The sequence below is a fragment of the Pelobates fuscus genome, chromosome 2 (genome assembly GCF_036172605.1).
Source record: "Pelobates fuscus isolate aPelFus1 chromosome 2, aPelFus1.pri, whole genome shotgun sequence".
Taxonomy (NCBI): Eukaryota; Metazoa; Chordata; class Amphibia; order Anura; family Pelobatidae; genus Pelobates; species Pelobates fuscus.
Window position 1 is genome coordinate 355,090,062 of NC_086318.1, and position 16,557 is coordinate 355,106,618.

General features: G+C 42.7%; 20 non-coding genes across 20 annotated transcripts; all 20 read right to left on the reverse strand.

The window, feature by feature from the left end:
* Positions 1-674: 674 nt before the first annotated feature.
* Positions 675-841, reverse strand: LOC134589618 (U1 spliceosomal RNA). Its single transcript, XR_010086665.1, has one exon. It is a non-coding gene; the product is annotated as a U1 spliceosomal RNA (small nuclear RNA).
* A 470-nt stretch (positions 842-1,311) lies between these two features.
* On the reverse strand, positions 1,312-1,452 carry LOC134593757 (U4 spliceosomal RNA). The gene has a single exon (XR_010090194.1). It is a non-coding gene; the product is annotated as a U4 spliceosomal RNA (small nuclear RNA).
* An 899-nt stretch (positions 1,453-2,351) lies between these two features.
* On the reverse strand, positions 2,352-2,518 carry LOC134591536 (U1 spliceosomal RNA). Its single transcript, XR_010088302.1, has one exon. It is a non-coding gene; the product is annotated as a U1 spliceosomal RNA (small nuclear RNA).
* A 470-nt stretch (positions 2,519-2,988) lies between these two features.
* LOC134593504 (U4 spliceosomal RNA) lies at positions 2,989-3,129 on the reverse strand. The gene has a single exon (XR_010089976.1). It is a non-coding gene; the product is annotated as a U4 spliceosomal RNA (small nuclear RNA).
* An 899-nt stretch (positions 3,130-4,028) lies between these two features.
* LOC134590691 (U1 spliceosomal RNA) lies at positions 4,029-4,195 on the reverse strand. The gene has a single exon (XR_010087577.1). It is a non-coding gene; the product is annotated as a U1 spliceosomal RNA (small nuclear RNA).
* A 477-nt stretch (positions 4,196-4,672) lies between these two features.
* Positions 4,673-4,813, reverse strand: LOC134592466 (U4 spliceosomal RNA). The gene has a single exon (XR_010089089.1). It is a non-coding gene; the product is annotated as a U4 spliceosomal RNA (small nuclear RNA).
* Positions 4,814-5,712: 899 nt separating this feature from the next.
* Positions 5,713-5,879, reverse strand: LOC134591271 (U1 spliceosomal RNA). Its single transcript, XR_010088073.1, has one exon. It is a non-coding gene; the product is annotated as a U1 spliceosomal RNA (small nuclear RNA).
* Positions 5,880-6,351: 472 nt separating this feature from the next.
* LOC134592467 (U4 spliceosomal RNA) lies at positions 6,352-6,492 on the reverse strand. Its single transcript, XR_010089090.1, has one exon. It is a non-coding gene; the product is annotated as a U4 spliceosomal RNA (small nuclear RNA).
* Positions 6,493-7,391: 899 nt separating this feature from the next.
* Positions 7,392-7,558, reverse strand: LOC134591272 (U1 spliceosomal RNA). The gene has a single exon (XR_010088074.1). It is a non-coding gene; the product is annotated as a U1 spliceosomal RNA (small nuclear RNA).
* Positions 7,559-8,030: 472 nt separating this feature from the next.
* LOC134592468 (U4 spliceosomal RNA) lies at positions 8,031-8,171 on the reverse strand. Its single transcript, XR_010089091.1, has one exon. It is a non-coding gene; the product is annotated as a U4 spliceosomal RNA (small nuclear RNA).
* Positions 8,172-9,070: 899 nt separating this feature from the next.
* Positions 9,071-9,237, reverse strand: LOC134590415 (U1 spliceosomal RNA). The gene has a single exon (XR_010087342.1). It is a non-coding gene; the product is annotated as a U1 spliceosomal RNA (small nuclear RNA).
* Positions 9,238-9,707: 470 nt separating this feature from the next.
* LOC134593660 (U4 spliceosomal RNA) lies at positions 9,708-9,848 on the reverse strand. The gene has a single exon (XR_010090111.1). It is a non-coding gene; the product is annotated as a U4 spliceosomal RNA (small nuclear RNA).
* A 217-nt stretch (positions 9,849-10,065) lies between these two features.
* Positions 10,066-10,206, reverse strand: LOC134592469 (U4 spliceosomal RNA). Its single transcript, XR_010089092.1, has one exon. It is a non-coding gene; the product is annotated as a U4 spliceosomal RNA (small nuclear RNA).
* Positions 10,207-11,105: 899 nt separating this feature from the next.
* LOC134591286 (U1 spliceosomal RNA) lies at positions 11,106-11,272 on the reverse strand. The gene has a single exon (XR_010088087.1). It is a non-coding gene; the product is annotated as a U1 spliceosomal RNA (small nuclear RNA).
* Positions 11,273-11,742: 470 nt separating this feature from the next.
* On the reverse strand, positions 11,743-11,883 carry LOC134593606 (U4 spliceosomal RNA). The gene has a single exon (XR_010090065.1). It is a non-coding gene; the product is annotated as a U4 spliceosomal RNA (small nuclear RNA).
* An 899-nt stretch (positions 11,884-12,782) lies between these two features.
* On the reverse strand, positions 12,783-12,949 carry LOC134589619 (U1 spliceosomal RNA). The gene has a single exon (XR_010086666.1). It is a non-coding gene; the product is annotated as a U1 spliceosomal RNA (small nuclear RNA).
* A 471-nt stretch (positions 12,950-13,420) lies between these two features.
* LOC134593114 (U4 spliceosomal RNA) lies at positions 13,421-13,561 on the reverse strand. Its single transcript, XR_010089643.1, has one exon. It is a non-coding gene; the product is annotated as a U4 spliceosomal RNA (small nuclear RNA).
* Positions 13,562-14,461: 900 nt separating this feature from the next.
* Positions 14,462-14,628, reverse strand: LOC134590065 (U1 spliceosomal RNA). The gene has a single exon (XR_010087045.1). It is a non-coding gene; the product is annotated as a U1 spliceosomal RNA (small nuclear RNA).
* Positions 14,629-15,099: 471 nt separating this feature from the next.
* On the reverse strand, positions 15,100-15,240 carry LOC134592470 (U4 spliceosomal RNA). The gene has a single exon (XR_010089093.1). It is a non-coding gene; the product is annotated as a U4 spliceosomal RNA (small nuclear RNA).
* Positions 15,241-16,139: 899 nt separating this feature from the next.
* On the reverse strand, positions 16,140-16,306 carry LOC134590066 (U1 spliceosomal RNA). Its single transcript, XR_010087046.1, has one exon. It is a non-coding gene; the product is annotated as a U1 spliceosomal RNA (small nuclear RNA).
* Between the last annotated feature and the right edge of the window lie 251 nt (positions 16,307-16,557).

Here is a 16,557-nt window from a genome sequence, read left to right on the forward strand (position 1 = left end):
CATATCTTGCAGCAAACCTTGTACAATTTTTTTTCTCTCTTTGGAAACAGTTTTGCCAAGATTCTACTACAGCAGCCATTAGGCAGAGTACACAATCCGCTGGTCTACGTTCGTCCCCAAAGTCACACATTTCATGACTCCATCGATAGGAATGACCCTTGCCTAGCACCTGTCTTCTCTTCATCCACACTCAACAGGGCTGAAAGAACATTTGTGGTGGCTTTTTCAAAATTCCATGGTGTTCATTAGTAAGTGCTAGCGACCACCCAGCTATTCCTAAGGTTTGGTCTGATTGTCTCAAGCGGCAATTCACTGATTTGATCCAGAAAATCTTTTTTTCCCAGAAATTCAATCAAACGTTACGTTCTGTTGGAAGACGTAATATAGGTCTCCAATTCTTTATTTCTTCCATTGCATTGAAGCATACAATAAATCAAAAGAAGTCAGGATAAAAAAATGATGAAAAAAAAGCTGAAAAGTTAAAATAAAAAGTGAAATTCTGGCTTAAAACTGGTCTCCAGAAAACATAGATAATAAAAATGATCAAGCCTAGGAAATGATTGTCGCTGCCTGCTTGATGCGGAAAGTAAGAGCCAAAGAAGACGGGTGCCGTGGCTGAAATTATCCTTCGTCAGAATTGGTGAAGTTCTCTATTTTTGTCAAACAAGCAAACACAGGGGAAAGCGCGAACGCAGTCCCCCACTACCATAAATTATGCAGTCGAGTTTCCCACATTTGAGGAAATCGCAGAGGTCAACTGGTACGGAGTGCAATGAACCAGCCTCACTCTGGGAGAGCCACCTTAGGGATCATGGCTATTACTCCCCTGCCAGGTAAGTATGACATGACGGGTACATTCAAAGGCACGCCCGCTGGGAAGCCTTTCCTTTAGGCTATGGTGAAATAATAAAGCAAGTTAAAAAAAAAAAAAGCAAATAAATAATCCAAATGATAGAAGGCTACAAAAGATTACCAAACCTCGTGGCTGATCGTTGTTTTCCTTAGCTACCAGTAATTTTAGTGCCTTCAGGTGGTTAGGTGTGAATAATTGAGCTGGATTCAGGGTGCGAAGGAGCAATTTGCATAAAGGCAAATGCTAGGCCAATGAGCCGAAGGATGGGAATTCGTAGCATGTAGTGAGAATAGTGTGCTGCCGGAAACAAGTGAATTCAGTGGGAGAGAAAGGTAAAAGGGAAATGCTAAGAAGCCAGCGGAAGGAATGGTGCAACAGAGCTCAGGAAGAAACGGGAGTCACGTAAGACACGCCCTAGACATGGGGCGCCATAAACTTTTATTAAACCAATCTTTCAGTCTCCTTAGAGCCTGTCAAAAATTGCCAATGCTGACTGTATTTCAAGTCATCATGGGGGGGTATTGGGTAAAGTTTTCAATTAGCAATAATCACACCTCGGATTGACCTCATGGGCTACGATACTGCCACTGCGCAAAGATAACTGTTCAAGTGGGCCAGCTTTTAAGAGCTACCACGTAAGGACACTTTAAGACAGCGGTGAGAAAAAGTTCATGACCATAAGCCATTGCAAAGGATTGTGGGAGGCAATATTCTAATTAGGCCCGCTTCCTCCTACAGGGAAGCTTAAACCCCAACAAATTCCTCGGTCTTCTTATATGGCATCTTGGAATGGTTCCAAACCTATAACAGAGAGTGAGGGCAACCATATCTTGCAGCAAACCTTGTACAATTTTTTTTCTCTCTTTGGAAACAGTTTTGCCAAGATTCTACTACAGCAGCCATTAGGCAGAGTACACAATCCGCTGGTCTACGTTCGTCCCCAAAGTCACACATTTCATGACTCCATCGATAGGAATGACCCTTGCCTAGCACCTGTCTTCTCTTCATCCACACTCAACAGGGCTGAAAGAACATTTGTGGTGGCTTTTTCAAAATTCCATGGTGTTCATTAGTAAGTGCTAGCGACCACCCAGCTATTCCTAAGGTTTGGTCTGATTGTCTCAAGCGGCAATTCACTGCCTTGATCCAGAAAATCTTTTTTTCCCAGAAATTCAATCAAACGTTACGTTCTGTTGGAAGACGTAATATAGGTCTCCAATTCTTTATTTCTTCCATTGCATTGAAGCATACAATAAATCAAAAGAAGTCAGGATAAAAAAATGATGAAAAAAAAGCTGAAAAGTTAAAATAAAAAGTGAAATTCTGGCTTAAAACTGGTCTCCAGAAAACATGGATAATAAAAATGATCAAGCCTAGGAAATGATTGTCGCTGCCTGCTTGATGTGGAAAGTAAGAGCCAAAGAAGACAGGTGCCGTGGCTGAAATTATCCTTCGTCAGAATTGGTGAAGTTCTCTATTTTTGTCAAACAAGCAAACACAGGGGAAAGCGCGAACGCAGTCCCCCACTACCATAAATTATGCAGTCGAGTCTCCCACATTTGAGGAAATCGCAGAGGTCAACTGGTACAGAGTGCAATGAACCAGCATGACTCTGGGAGAGCCACCTTAGGGATCATGGCTATTGCTCTCCTGCCAGGTAAATATGACATGATGGGTACATTCAAAGGCACGCCCGCTGGGAAGCCTTTCCTTTAGGCTGTGGTGAAATAATAAAGCAAGTTAAAAAAAAATAAAGCAAATAAATAATCCAAATGATAGAAGGCTACAAAAGATTACCAAACCTCGTGGCTGATCGTTGTTTTCCTTAGCTACCAGTAATTTTAGTGCCTTCAGGTGGTTAGGTGTGAATAATTAAGCTGGATTCAGGGTGCGAAGGAGCAATTTGCATAAAGGCAAATGCTAGGCCAATGAGCCGAAGGATGAGAATTCGTAGCATGTAGTGAGAATAGTGTGCTGCCGGAAACAAGTGAATTCAGTGGGAGAGAAAGGTAAAAGGGAAATTCTAAGAAGCCAGCGGAAGGAATGGTGCAACAGAGCTCAGGAAGAAACGGGAGTCACGTAAGACACGCCCTAGACATGGGGCGCCATAAACTTTTATTAAACCCATCTTTCAGTCTCCTTAGAGCCTGTCAAAAATTGCCAATGCTGACTGTATTTCAAGTCATCATGGCGGGGTAGTGGGTAAAGTTTTCAATTAGCAATAATCACGCCTCGGATTGACCTCATGGGCTACGATACTGCCACTGCGCAAAGCTAGCTGTTCAAGTGGGCCAGCTTTTAAGAGCTACCACGTAAGGACACTTTAAGACAGCGGTGAGAAAAAGTTCATGACCATAAGCCATTGCAAAGGATTATGGGAGGCAATATTCTAATTAGGCCCGCTTCCTCCTACAGGGAAGCTTAAACCCCAACAAATTCCTCGGTCTTCTTATATGGCATCTTGGAATGGTTCCAAACCTATAACAGAGAGTGAGGGCAACCATATCTTGCAGCAAACCTTGTACAATTTTTTTTCTCTCTTTGGAAACGGTTTTGCCAAGATTCTACTACAGCAGCCATTAGGCAGAGTACACAATCCGCTGGTCTACGTTCGTCCCCAAAGTCACACATTTCATGACTCCATCGATAGGAATGACCCTTGCCTAGCACCTGTCTTCTCTTCATCCACACTCAACAGGGCTGAAAGAACATTTGTGGTGGCTTTTTCAAAATTCCATGGTGTTCATTAGTAAGTGCTAGCGACCACCCAGCTATTCCTAAGGTTTGGTCTGATTGTCTCAAGCGGCAATTCACTGCCTTGATCCAGAAAATCTTTTTTTCCCAGAAATTCAATCAAACGTTACGTTCTGTTGGAAGACGTAATATAGGTCTCCAATTCTTTATTTCTTCCATTGCATTGAAGCATACAATAAATCAAAAGAAGTCAGGATAAAAAAATGATGAAAAAAAAGCTGAAAAGTTAAAATAAAAAGTGAAATTCTGGCTTAAAACTGGTCTCCAGAAAACATAGATAATAAAAATGATCAAGCCTAGGAAATGATTGTCGCTGCCTGCTTGATGTGGAAAGTAAGAGCCAAAGAAGACGGGTGCCGTGGCTGAAATTATCCTTCGTCAGAATTGGTGAAGTTCTCTATTTTTGTCAAACAAGCAAACACAGGGGAAAGCGCGAACGCAGTCCCCCACTACCATAAATTATGCAGTCGAGTTTCCCACATTTGAGGAAATCGCAGAGGTCAACTGGTACGGAGTGCAATGAACCAGCCTCACTCTGGGAGAGCCATCTTAGGGATCATGGCTATTGCTCCCCTGCCAGGTAGGTATGACATGACGGGTACATTCAAAGGCACGCCCGCTGGGAAGCCTTTCCTTTAGGCTGTGGTGAAATAATAAAGCAAGTTAAAAAAAAAAAAAAAAAAAAGCAAATAAATAATCCAAATGATAGAAGGCTACAAAAGATTACCAAACCTCGTGGCTGATCGTTGTTTTCCTTAGCTACCAGTAATTTTAGTGCCTTCAGGTGGTTAGGTGTGAATAATTGAGCTGGATTCAGGGTGCGAAGGAGCAATTTGCATAAAGGCAAATGCTAGGCCAATGAGCCGAAGGATGGGAATTCGTAGCATGTAGTGAGAATAGTGTGCTGCCGGAAACAAGTGAATTCAGTGGGAGAGAAAGGTAAAAGGGAAATGCTAAGAAGCCAGCGGAAGGAATGGTGCAACAGAGCTCAGGAAGAAACGGGAGTCACGTAAGACACGCCCTAGACATGGGGCGCCATAAACTTTTATTAAACCAATCTTTCAGTCTCCTTAGAGCCTGTCAAAAATTGCCAATGCTGACTGTATTTCAAGTCATCATGGCGGGGTATTGGGTAAAGTTTTCAATTAGCAATAATCACGCCTCGGATTGACCTCATGGGCTACGATACTGCCACTGCGCAAAGCTAGCTGTTCAAGTGGGCCAGCTTTTAAGAGCTACCACGTAAGGACACTTTAAGACAGCGGTGAGAAAAAGTTCATGACCATAAGCCATTGCAAAGGATTATGGGAGGCAATATTCTAATTAGGCCCGCTTCCTCCTACAGGGAAGCTTAAACCCCAACAAATTCCTCGGTCTTCTTATATGGCATCTTGGAATGGTTCCAAACCTATAACAGAGAGTGAGGGCAACCATATCTTGCAGCAAACCTTGTACAATTTTTTTTCTCTCTTTGGAAACAGTTTTGCCAAGATTCTACTACAGCAGCCATTAGGCAGAGTACACAATCCGCTGGTCTACGTTCGTCCCCAAAGTCACACATTTCATGACTCCATCGATAGGAATGACCCTTGCCTAGCACCTGTCTTCTCTTCATCCACACTCAACAGGGCTGAAAGAACATTTGTGGTGGCTTTTTCAAAATTCCATGGTGTTCATTAGTAAGTGCTAGCGACCACCCAGCTATTCCTAAGGTTTGGTCTGATTGTCTCAAGCGGCAATTCACTGCCTTGATCCAGAAAATCTTTTTTTCCCAGAAATTCAATCAAACGTTACGTTCTGTTGGAAGACGTAATATAGGTCTCCAATTCTTTATTTCTTCCATTGCATTGAAGCATACAATAAATCAAAAGAAGTCAGGATAAAAAAATGATGAAAAAAAAGCTGAAAAGTTAAAATAAAAAGTGAAATTCTGTCTTAAAACTGGTCTCCAGAAAACATAGATAATAAAAATGATCAAGCCTAGGAAATGATTGTCGCTGCCTGCTTGATGTGGAAAGTAAGAGCCAAAGAAGACGGGTGCCGTGGCTGAAATTATCCTTCGTCAGAATTGGTGAAGTTCTCTATTTTTGTCAAACAAGCAAACACAGGAGAAAGCGCGAACGCAGTCCCCCACTACCATAAATTATGCAGTTGAGTTTCCCACATTTGAGGAAATCGCAGAGGTCAACTGGTACGGAGTGCAATGAACCAGCCTCACTCTGGGAGAGCCACCTTAGGGATCATGGCTATTGCTCCCCTGCCAGGTAAGTATGACATGACGGGTACATTCAAAGGCACGCCCGCTGGGAAGCCTTTCCTTTAGGCTGTGGTGAAATAATAAAGCAAGTTTAAAAAAAAAAAAAAGCAAATAAATAATCCAAATGATAGAAGGCTACAAAAGATTACCAAACCTCGTGGCTGATCGTTGTTTTCCTTAGCTACCAGTAATTTTAGTGCCTTCAGGTGGTTAGGTGTGAATAATTGAGCTGGATTCAGGGTGCGAAGGAGCAATTTGCATAAAGGCAAATGCTAGGCCAATGAGCCGAAGGATGGGAATTCGTAGCATGTAGTGAGAATAGTGTGCTGCCGGAAACAAGTGAATTCAGTGGGAGAGAAAGGTAAAAGGGAAATGCTAAGAAGCCAGCGGAAGGAATGGTGCAACAGAGCTCAGGAAGAAACGGGAGTCACGTAAGACACGCCCTAGACATGGGGCGCCATAAACTTTTATTAAACCAATCTTTCAGTCTCCTTAGAGCCTGTCAAAAATTGCCAATGCTGACTGTATTTCAAGTCATCATGGCGGGGTATTGGGTAAAGTTTTCAATTAGCAATAATCACGCCTCGGATTGACCTCATGGGCTACGATACTGCCACTGCGCAAAGCTAGCTGTTCAAGTGGGCCAGCTTTTAAGAGCTACCACGTAAGGACACTTTAAGACAGCGGTGAGAAAAAGTTCATGACCATAAGCCATTGCAAAGGATTATGGGAGGCAATATTCTAATTAGGCCCGCTATCTCCTACAGGGAAGCTTAAACCCCAACAAATTCCTCGGTCTTCTTATATGGCATCTTGGAATGGTTCCAAACCTATAACAGAGAGTGAGGGCAACCATATCTTGCAGCAAACCTTGTACAATTTTTTTTCTCTCTTTGGAAACAGTTTTGCCAAGATTCTACTACAGCAGCCATTAGGCAGAGTACACAATCCGCTGGTCTACGTTCGTCCCCAAAGTCACACATTTCATGACTCCATCGATAGGAATGACCCTTGCCTAGCACCTGTCTTCTCTTCATCCACACTCAACAGGGCTGAAAGAACATTTGTGGTGGCTTTTTCAAAATTCCATGGTGTTCATTAGTAAGTGCTAGCGACCACCCAGCTATTCCTAAGGTTTGGTCTGATTGTCTCAAGCGGCAATTCACTGCCTTGATCCAGAAAATCTTTTTTTCCCAGAAATTCAATCAAACGTTACGTTCTGTTGGAAGACGTAATATAGGTCTACAATTCTTTATTTCTTCCATTGCATTGAAGCATACAATAAATCAAAAGAAGTCAGGATAAAAAAATGATGAAAAAAAAGCTGAAAAGTTAAAATAAAAAGTGAAATTCTGTCTTAAAACTGGTCTCCAGAAAACATAGATAATAAAAATGATCAAGCCTAGGAAATGATTGTCGCTGCCTGCTTGATGTGGAAAGTAAGAGCCAAAGAAGACGGGTGCCGTGGCTGAAATTATCCTTCGTCAGAATTGGTGAAGTTCTCTATTTTTGTCAAACAAGCAAACACAGGAGAAAGCGCGAACGCAGTCCCCCACTACCATAAATTATGCAGTTGAGTTTCCCACATTTGAGGAAATCGCAGAGGTCAACTGGTACGGAGTGCAATGAACCAGCCTCACTCTGGGAGAGCCACCTTAGGGATCATGGCTATTGCTCCCCTGCCAGGTAAGTATGACATGACGGGTACATTCAAAGGCACGCCCGCTGGGAAGCCTTTCCTTTAGGCTGTGGTGAAATAATAAAGCAAGTTTAAAAAAAAAAAAAAGCAAATAAATAATCCAAATGATAGAAGGCTACAAAAGATTACCAAACCTCGTGGCTGATCGTTGTTTTCCTTAGCTACCAGTAATTTTAGTGCCTTCAGGTGGTTAGGTGTGAATAATTGAGCTGGATTCAGGGTGCGAAGGAGCAATTTGCATAAAGGCAAATGCTAGGCCAATGAGCCGAAGGATGGGAATTCGTAGCATGTAGTGAGAATAGTGTGCTGCCGGAAACAAGTGAATTCAGTGGGAGAGAAAGGTAAAAGGGAAATGCTAAGAAGCCAGCGGAAGGAATGGTGCAACAGAGCTCAGGAAGAAACGGGAGTCACGTAAGACACGCCCTAGACATGGGGCGCCATAAACTTTTATTAAACCAATCTTTCAGTCTCCTTAGAGCCTGTCAAAAATTGCCAATGCTGACTGTATTTCAAGTCATCATGGCGGGGTATTGGGTAAAGTTTTCAATTAGCAATAATCACGCCTCGGATTGACCTCATGGGCTACGATACTGCCACTGCGCAAAGCTAGCTGTTCAAGTGGGCCAGCTTTTAAGAGCTACCACGTAAGGACACTTTAAGACAGCGGTGAGAAAAAGTTCATGACCATAAGCCATTGCAAAGGATTATGGGAGGCAATATTCTAATTAGGCCCGCTATCTCCTACAGGGAAGCTTAAACCCCAACAAATTCCTCGGTCTTCTTATATGGCATCTTGGAATGGTTCCAAACCTATAACAGAGAGTGAGGGCAACCATATCTTGCAGCAAACCTTGTACAATTTTTTTTCTCTCTTTGGAAACAGTTTTGCCAAGATTCTACTACAGCAGCCATTAGGCAGAGTACACAATCCGCTGGTCTACGTTCGTCCCCAAAGTCACACATTTCATGACTCCATCGATAGGAATGACCCTTGCCTAGCACCTGTCTTCTCTTCATCCACACTCAACAGGGCTGAAAGAACATTTGTGGTGGCTTTTTCAAAATTCCATGGTGTTCATTAGTAAGTGCTAGCGACCACCCAGCTATTCCTAAGGTTTGGTCTGATTGTCTCAAGCGGCAATTCACTGCCTTGATCCAGAAAATCTTTTTTTCCCAGAAATTCAATCAAACGTTACGTTCTGTTGGAAGACGTAATATAGGTCTACAATTCTTTATTTCTTCCATTGCATTGAAGCATACAATAAATCAAAAGAAGTCAGGATAAAAAAATGATGAAAAAAAAGCTGAAAAGTTAAAATAAAAAGTGAAATTCTGGCTTAAAACTGGTCTCCAGAAAACATAGATAATAAAAATGATCAAGCCTAGGAAATGATTGTCGCTGCCTGCTTGATGCGGAAAGTAAGAGCCAAAGAAGACGGGTGCCGTGGCTGAAATTATCCTTCGTCAGAATTGGTGAAGTTCTCTATTTTTGTCAAACAAGCAAACACAGGGGAAAGCGCGAACGCAGTCCCCCACTACCATAAATTATGCAGTCGAGTTTCCCACATTTGAGGAAATCGCAGAGGTCAACTGGTACGGAGTGCAATGAACCAGCCTCACTCTGGGAGAGCCACCTTAGGGATCATGGCTATTGCTCCTCTGCCAGGTAAGTATGACATGACGGGTACATTCAAAGGCACGCCCGCTGGGAAGCCTTTCCTTTAGGCTGTGGTGAAATAATAAAGCAAGTAAAAAAAATAAAAAGCAAATAAATAATCCAAATGATAGAAGGCTACAAAAGATTACCAAACCTCGTGGCTGATCGTTGTTTTCCTTAGCTACCAGTAATTTTAGTGCCTTCAGGTGGTTAGGTGTGAATAATTGAGCTGGATTCAGGGTGCGAAGGAGCAATTTGCATAAAGGCAAATGCTAGGCCAATGAGCCGAAGGATGGGAATTCGTAGCATGTAGTGAGAATAGTGTGCTGCCGGAAACAAGTGAATTCAGTGGGAGAGAAAGGTAAAAGGGAAATGCTAAGAAGCCAGCGGAAGGAATGGTGCAACAGAGCTCAGGAAGAAACGGGAGTCACGTAAGACACGCCCTAGACATGGGGCGCCATAAACTTTTATTAAACCAATCTTTCAGTCTCCTTAGAGCCTGTCAAAAATTGCCAATGCTGACTGTATTTCAAGTCATCATGGCGGGGTATTGGGTAAAGTTTTCAATTAGCAATAATCACGCCTCGAATTGACCTCATGGGCTACGATACTGCCACTGCGCAAAGTTAACTGTTCAAGTGGGCCAGCTTTTAAGAGCTACCACATAAGGACACTTTAAGACAGCGGTGAGAAAAAGTTCATGACCATAAGCCATTGCAAAGGATTGTGGGAGGCAATATTCTAATTAGGCCCGCTTCCTCCTACAGGGAAGCTTAAACCCCAACAAATTCCTCGGTCTTCTTAGACATGGGGCGCCATAAACTTTTATTAAACCAATCTTTCAGTCTCCTTAGAGCCTGTCAAAAATTGCCAATGCTGACTGTATTTCAAGTCATCATGGCGGGGTATTGGGTAAAGTTTTCAATTAGCAATAATCACGCCTCGGATTGACCTCATGGGCTACGATACTGCCACTGCGCAAAGCTAGCTGTTCAAGTGGGCCAGCTTTTAAGAGCTACCACGTAAGGACACTTTAAGACAGCGGTGAGAAAAAGTTCATGACCATAAGCCATTGCAAAGGATTATGGGAGGCAATATTCTAATTAGGCCCGCTATCTCCTACAGGGAAGCTTAAACCCCAACAAATTCCTCGGTCTTCTTATATGGCATCTTGGAATGGTTCCAAACCTATAACAGAGAGTGAGGGCAACCATATCTTGCAGCAAACCTTGTACAATTTTTTTTCTCTCTTTGGAAACAGTTTTGCCAAGATTCTACTACAGCAGCCATTAGGCAGAGTACACAATCCGCTGGTCTACGTTCGTCCCCAAAGTCACACATTTCATGACTCCATCGATAGGAATGACCCTTGCCTAGCACCTGTCTTCTCTTCATCCACACTCAACAGGGCTGAAAGAACATTTGTGGTGGCTTTTTCAAAATTCCATGGTGTTCATTAGTAAGTGCTAGCGACCACCCAGCTATTCCTAAGGTTTGGTCTGATTGTCTCAAGCGGCAATTCACTGCCTTGATCCAGAAAATCTTTTTTTCCCAGAAATTCAATCAAACGTTACGTTCTGTTGGAAGACGTAATATAGGTCTACAATTCTTTATTTCTTCCATTGCATTGAAGCATACAATAAATCAAAAGAAGTCAGGATAAAAAAATGATGAAAAAAAAGCTGAAAAGTTAAAATAAAAAGTGAAATTCTGGCTTAAAACTGGTCTCCAGAAAACATAGATAATAAAAATGATCAAGCCTAGGAAATGATTGTCGCTGCCTGCTTGATGCGGAAAGTAAGAGCCAAAGAAGACGGGTGCCGTGGCTGAAATTATCCTTCGTCAGAATTGGTGAAGTTCTCTATTTTTGTCAAACAAGCAAACACAGGGGAAAGCGCGAACGCAGTCCCCCAATACCATAAATTATGCAGTCGAGTTTCCCACATTTGAGGAAATCGCAAAGGTCAACTGGTACGGAGTGCAATGAACCAGCCTCACTCAGGGAGAGCCACCTTAGGGATCATGGCTATTGCTCCCCTGCCAGGTAAGTATGACATGACGGGTACATTCAAAGGCACGCCCGCTGGGAAGCCTTTCCTTTAGGCTGTGGTGAAATAATAAAGCAAGTTAAAAAAAAATAAAGCAAATAAATAATCCAAATGATAGAAGGCTACAAAAGATTACCAAACCTCGTGGCTGATCGTTGTTTTCCTTAGCTACCAGTAATTTTAGTGCCTTCAGGTGGTTAGGTGTGAATAATTGAGCTGGATTCAGGGTGCGAAGGAGCAATTTGCATAAAGGCAAATGCTAGGCCAATGAGCCGAAGGATGGGAATTCGTAGCATGGAGTGAGAATAGTGTGCTGCCGGAAACAAGTGGATTCAGTGGGAGAGAAAGGTAAAAGGGAAATGCAAGGAAGCCAGCGGAAGGAATGGTGCAACAGAGCTCAGGAAGAAACGGGAGTCACGTAAGACACGCCCTAGACATGGGGCGCCATAAACTTTTTTTAAACCAATCTTTCAGTCTCCTCAGAGCCTGTCAAAAATTGCCAATGCTGACTGTATTTCAAGTCATCATGGCGGGGTATTGGGTAAAGTTTTCAATTAGCAATAATCACGCCTCAGATTGACCTCATGGGCTACGATACTGCCACTGCGCAAAGTTAACTGTTCAAGTGGGCCAGCTTTTAAGAGCTACCACGTAAGGACACTTTAAGACAGCGGTGAGAAAAAGTTCATGACCATAAGCCATTGCAAAGGATTGTGGGAGGCAATATTCTAATTAGGCCCGCTTCCTCCTACAGGGAAGCTTAAACCCCAACAAATTCCTCGGTCTTCTTATATGGCATCTTGGAATGGTTCCAAACCTATAACAGAGAGTGAGGGCAACCATATCTTGCAGCAAACCTTGTACAATTTTTTTTCTCTCTTTGGAAACGGTTTTGCCAAGATTCTACTACAGCAGCCATTAGGCAGAGTACACAATCCGCTGGTCTACGTTCGTCCCCAAAGTCACACATTTCATGACTCCATCGATAGGAATGACCCTTGCCTAGCACCTGTCTTCTCTTCATCCACACTCAACAGGGCTGAAAGAACATTTGTGGTGGCTTTTTCAAAATTCCATGGTGTTCATTAGTAAGTGCTAGCGACCACCCAGCTATTCCTAAGGTTTGGTCTGATTGTCTCAAGCGGCAATTCACTGCCTTGATCCAGAAAATCTTTTTTTCCCAGAAATTCAATCAAACGTTACGTTCTGTTGGAAGACGTAATATAGGTCTCCAATTCTTTATTTCTTCCATTGCATTGAAGCATACAATAAATCAAAAGAAGTCAGGATAAAAAAATGATGAAAAAAAAGCTGAAAAGTTAAAATAAAAAGTGAAATTCTGGCTTAAAACTGGTCTCCAGAAAACATAGATAATAAAAATGATCAAGCCTAGGAAATGATTGTCGCTGCCTGCTTGATGCGGAAAGTAAGAGCCAAAGAAGACGGGTGCCGTGGCTGAAATTATCCTTCGTCAGAATTGGTGAAGTTCTCTATTTTTGTCAAACAAGCAAACACAGGGGAAAGCGCGAACGCAGTCCCCCACTACCATAAATTATGCAGTCGAGTTTCCCACATTTGAGGAAATCGCAGAGGTCAACTGGTACGGAGTGCAATGAACCAGCCTCACTCTGGGAGAGCCACCTTAGGGATCATGGCTATTACTCCCCTGCCAGGTAAGTATGACATGACGGGTACATTCAAAGGCACGCCCGCTGGGAAGCCTTTCCTTTAGGCTGTGGTGAAATAATAAAGCAAGTTAAAAAAAAAAAAAAGCAAATAAATAATCCAAATGATAGAAGGCTACAAAAGATTACCAAACCTCGTGGCTGATCGTTGTTTTCCTTAGCTACCAGTAATTTTAGTGCCTTCAGGTGGTTAGGTGTGAATAATTGAGCTGGATTCAGGGTGCGAAGGAGCAACTTGCATAAAGGCAAATGCTAGGCCAATGAGCCGAAGGATGGGAATTCGTAGCATGTAGTGAGAATAGTGTGCTGCCGGAAACAAGTGAATTCAGTGGGAGAGAAAGGTAAAAGGGAAATGCTAAGAAGCCAGCGGAAGGAATGGTGCAACAGAGCTCAGGAAGAAACGGGAGTCACGTAAGACACGCCCTAGACATGGGGCGCCATAAACTTTTATTAAACCAATCTTTCAGTCTCCTTAGAGCCTGTCAAAAATTGCCAATGCTGACTGTATTTCAAGTCATCATGGCGGGGTATTGGGTAAAGTTTTCAATTAGCAATAATCACACCTCGGATTGACCTCATGGGCTACGATACTGCCACTGCGCAAAGATAACTGTTCAAGTGGGCCAGCTTTTAAGAGCTACCACGTAAGGACACTTTAAGACAGCGGTGAGAAAAAAGTTCATGACCATAAGCCATTGCAAAGGATTGTGGGAGGCAATATTCTAATTAGGCCCGCTTCCTCCTACAGGGAAGCTTAAACCCCAACAAATTCCTCGGTCTTCTTATATGGCATCTTGGAATGGTTCCAAACCTATAACAGAGAGTGAGGGCAACCATATCTTGCAGCAAACCTTGTACAATTTTTTTTCTCTCTTTGGAAACAGTTTTGCCAAGATTCTACTACAGCAGCCATTAGGCAGAGTACACAATCCGCTGGCCTACGTTCGTCCCCAAAGTCACACATTTCATGACTCCATCGATAGGAATGACCCTTGCCTAGCACCTGTCTTCTCTTCATCCACACTCAACAGGGCTGAAAGAACATTTGTGGTGGCTTTTTCAAAATTCCATGGTGTTCATTAGTAAGTGCTAGCGACCACCCAGCTATTCCTAAGGTTTGGTCTGATTGTCTCAAGCGGCAATTCACTGCCTTGATCCAGAAAATCTTTTTTTCCCAGAAATTCAATCAAACGTTACGTTCTGTTGGAAGACGTAATATAGGTCTCCAATTCTTTATTTCTTCCATTGCATTGAAGCATACAATAAATCAAAAGAAGTCAGGATAAAAAAATGATGAAAAAAAAGCTGAAAAGTTAAAATAAAAAGTGAAATTCTGGCTTAAAACTGGTCTCCAGAAAACATAGATAATAAAAATGATCAAGCCTAGGAAATGATTGTCGCTGCCTGCTTGATGTGGAAAGTAAGAGCCAAAGAAGACGGGTGCCGTGGCTGAAATTATCCTTCGTCAGAATTGGTGAAGTTCTCTATTTTTGTCAAACAAGCAAACACAGGGGAAAGCGCGAACGCAGTCCCCCACTACCATAAATTATGCAGTCGAGTTTCCCACATTTGAGGAAATCGCAGAGGTCAACTGGTACGGAGTGCAATGAACCAGCCTCACTCTGGGAGAGCCACCTTAGGGATCATGGCTATTGCTCCCCTGCCAGGTAAGTATGACATGACGGGTACATTCAAAGGCACGCCCGCTGGGAAGCCTTTCCTTTAGGCTGTGGTGAAATAATAAAGCAAGTAAAAAAAAAAAAAAAGCAAATAAATAATCCAAATGATAGAAGGCTACAAAAGATTACCAAACCTCGTGGCTGATCGTTGTTTTCCTTAGCTACCAGTAATTTTAGTGCCTTCAGGTGGTTAGGTGTGAATAATTGAGCTGGATTCAGGGTGCGAAGGAGCAATTTGCATAAAGGCAAATGCTAGGCCAATGAGCCGAAGGATGGGAATTCGTAGCATGTAGTGAGAATAGTGTGCTGCCGGAAACAAGTGAATTCAGTGGGAGAGAAAGGTAAAAGGGAAATGCTAAGAAGCCAGCGGAAGGAATGGTGCAACAGAGCTCAGGAAGAAACGGGAGTCACGTAAGACACGCCCTAGACATGGGGCGCCATAAACTTTTATTAAACCAATCTTTCAGTCTCCTTAGAGCCTGTCAAAAATTGCCAATGCTGACTGTATTTCAAGTCATCATGGCGGGGTATTGGGTAAAGTTTTCAATTAGCAATAATCACGCCTCGGATTGACCTCATGGGCTACGATACTGCCACTGCGCAAAGCTAGCTGTTCAAGTGGGCCAGCTTTTAAGAGCTACCACGTAAGGACACTTTAAGACAGCGGTGAGAAAAAGTTCATGACCATAAGCCATTGCAAAGGATTATGGGAGGCAATATTCTAATTAGGCCCGCTTCCTCCTACAGGGAAGCTTAAACCCCAACAAATTCCTCGGTCTTCTTATATGGCATCTTGGAATGGTTCCAAACCTATAACAGAGAGTGAGGGCAACCATATCTTGCAGCAAACCTTGTACAATTTTTTTTCTCTCTTTGGAAACAGTTTTGCCAAGATTCTACTACAGCAGCCATTAGGCAGAGTACACAATCCGCTGGTCTACGTTCGTCCCCAAAGTCACACATTTCATGACTCCATCGATAGGAATGACCCTTGCCTAGCACCTGTCTTCTCTTCATCCACACTCAACAGGGCTGAAAGAACATTTGTGGTGGCTTTTTCAAAATTCCATGGTGTTCATTAGTAAGTGCTAGCGACCACCCAGCTATTCCTAAGGTTTGGTCTGATTGTCTCAAGCGGCAATTCACTGATTTGATCCAGAAAATCTTTTTTTCCCAGAAATTCAATCAAACGTTACGTTCTGTTGGAAGACGTAATATAGGTCTCCAATTCTTTATTTCTTCCATTGCATTGAAGCATACAATAAATCAAAAGAAGTCAGGATAAAAAAATGATGAAAAAAAAGCTGAAAAGTTAAAATAAAAAGTGAAATTCTGGCTTAAAACTGGTCTCCAGAAAACATAGATAATAAAAATGATCAAGCCTAGGAAATGATTGTCGCTGCCTGCTTGATGTGGAAAGTAAGAGCCAAAGAAGACGGGTGCCGTGGCTGAAATTATCCTTCGTCAGAATTGGTGAAGTTCTCTATTTTTGTCAAACAAGCAAACACAGGGGAAAGCGCGAACGCAGTCCCCCACTACCATAAATTATGCAGTCGAGTTTCCCACATTTGAGGAAATCGCAGAGGTCAACTGGTACGGAGTGCAATGAACCAGCCTCACTCTGGGAGAGCCACCTTAGGGATCATGGCTATTGCTCCCCTGCCAGGTAAGTATGACATGACGGGTACATTCAAAGGCACGCCCGCTGGGAAGCCTTTCCTTTAGGCTGTGGTGAAATAATAAAACAAGTTAAAAAAAAAAAAAAAAAAAAGCAAATAAATAATCCAAATGATAGAAGGCTACAAAAGATTACCAAACCTCGTGGCTGATCGTTGTTTTCCTTAGCTACCAGTAATTTTAGTGCCTTCAGGTGGTTAGGTGTGAATAATTGAGCTGGATTCAGGGTGCGAAGGAGCAATTTGCAT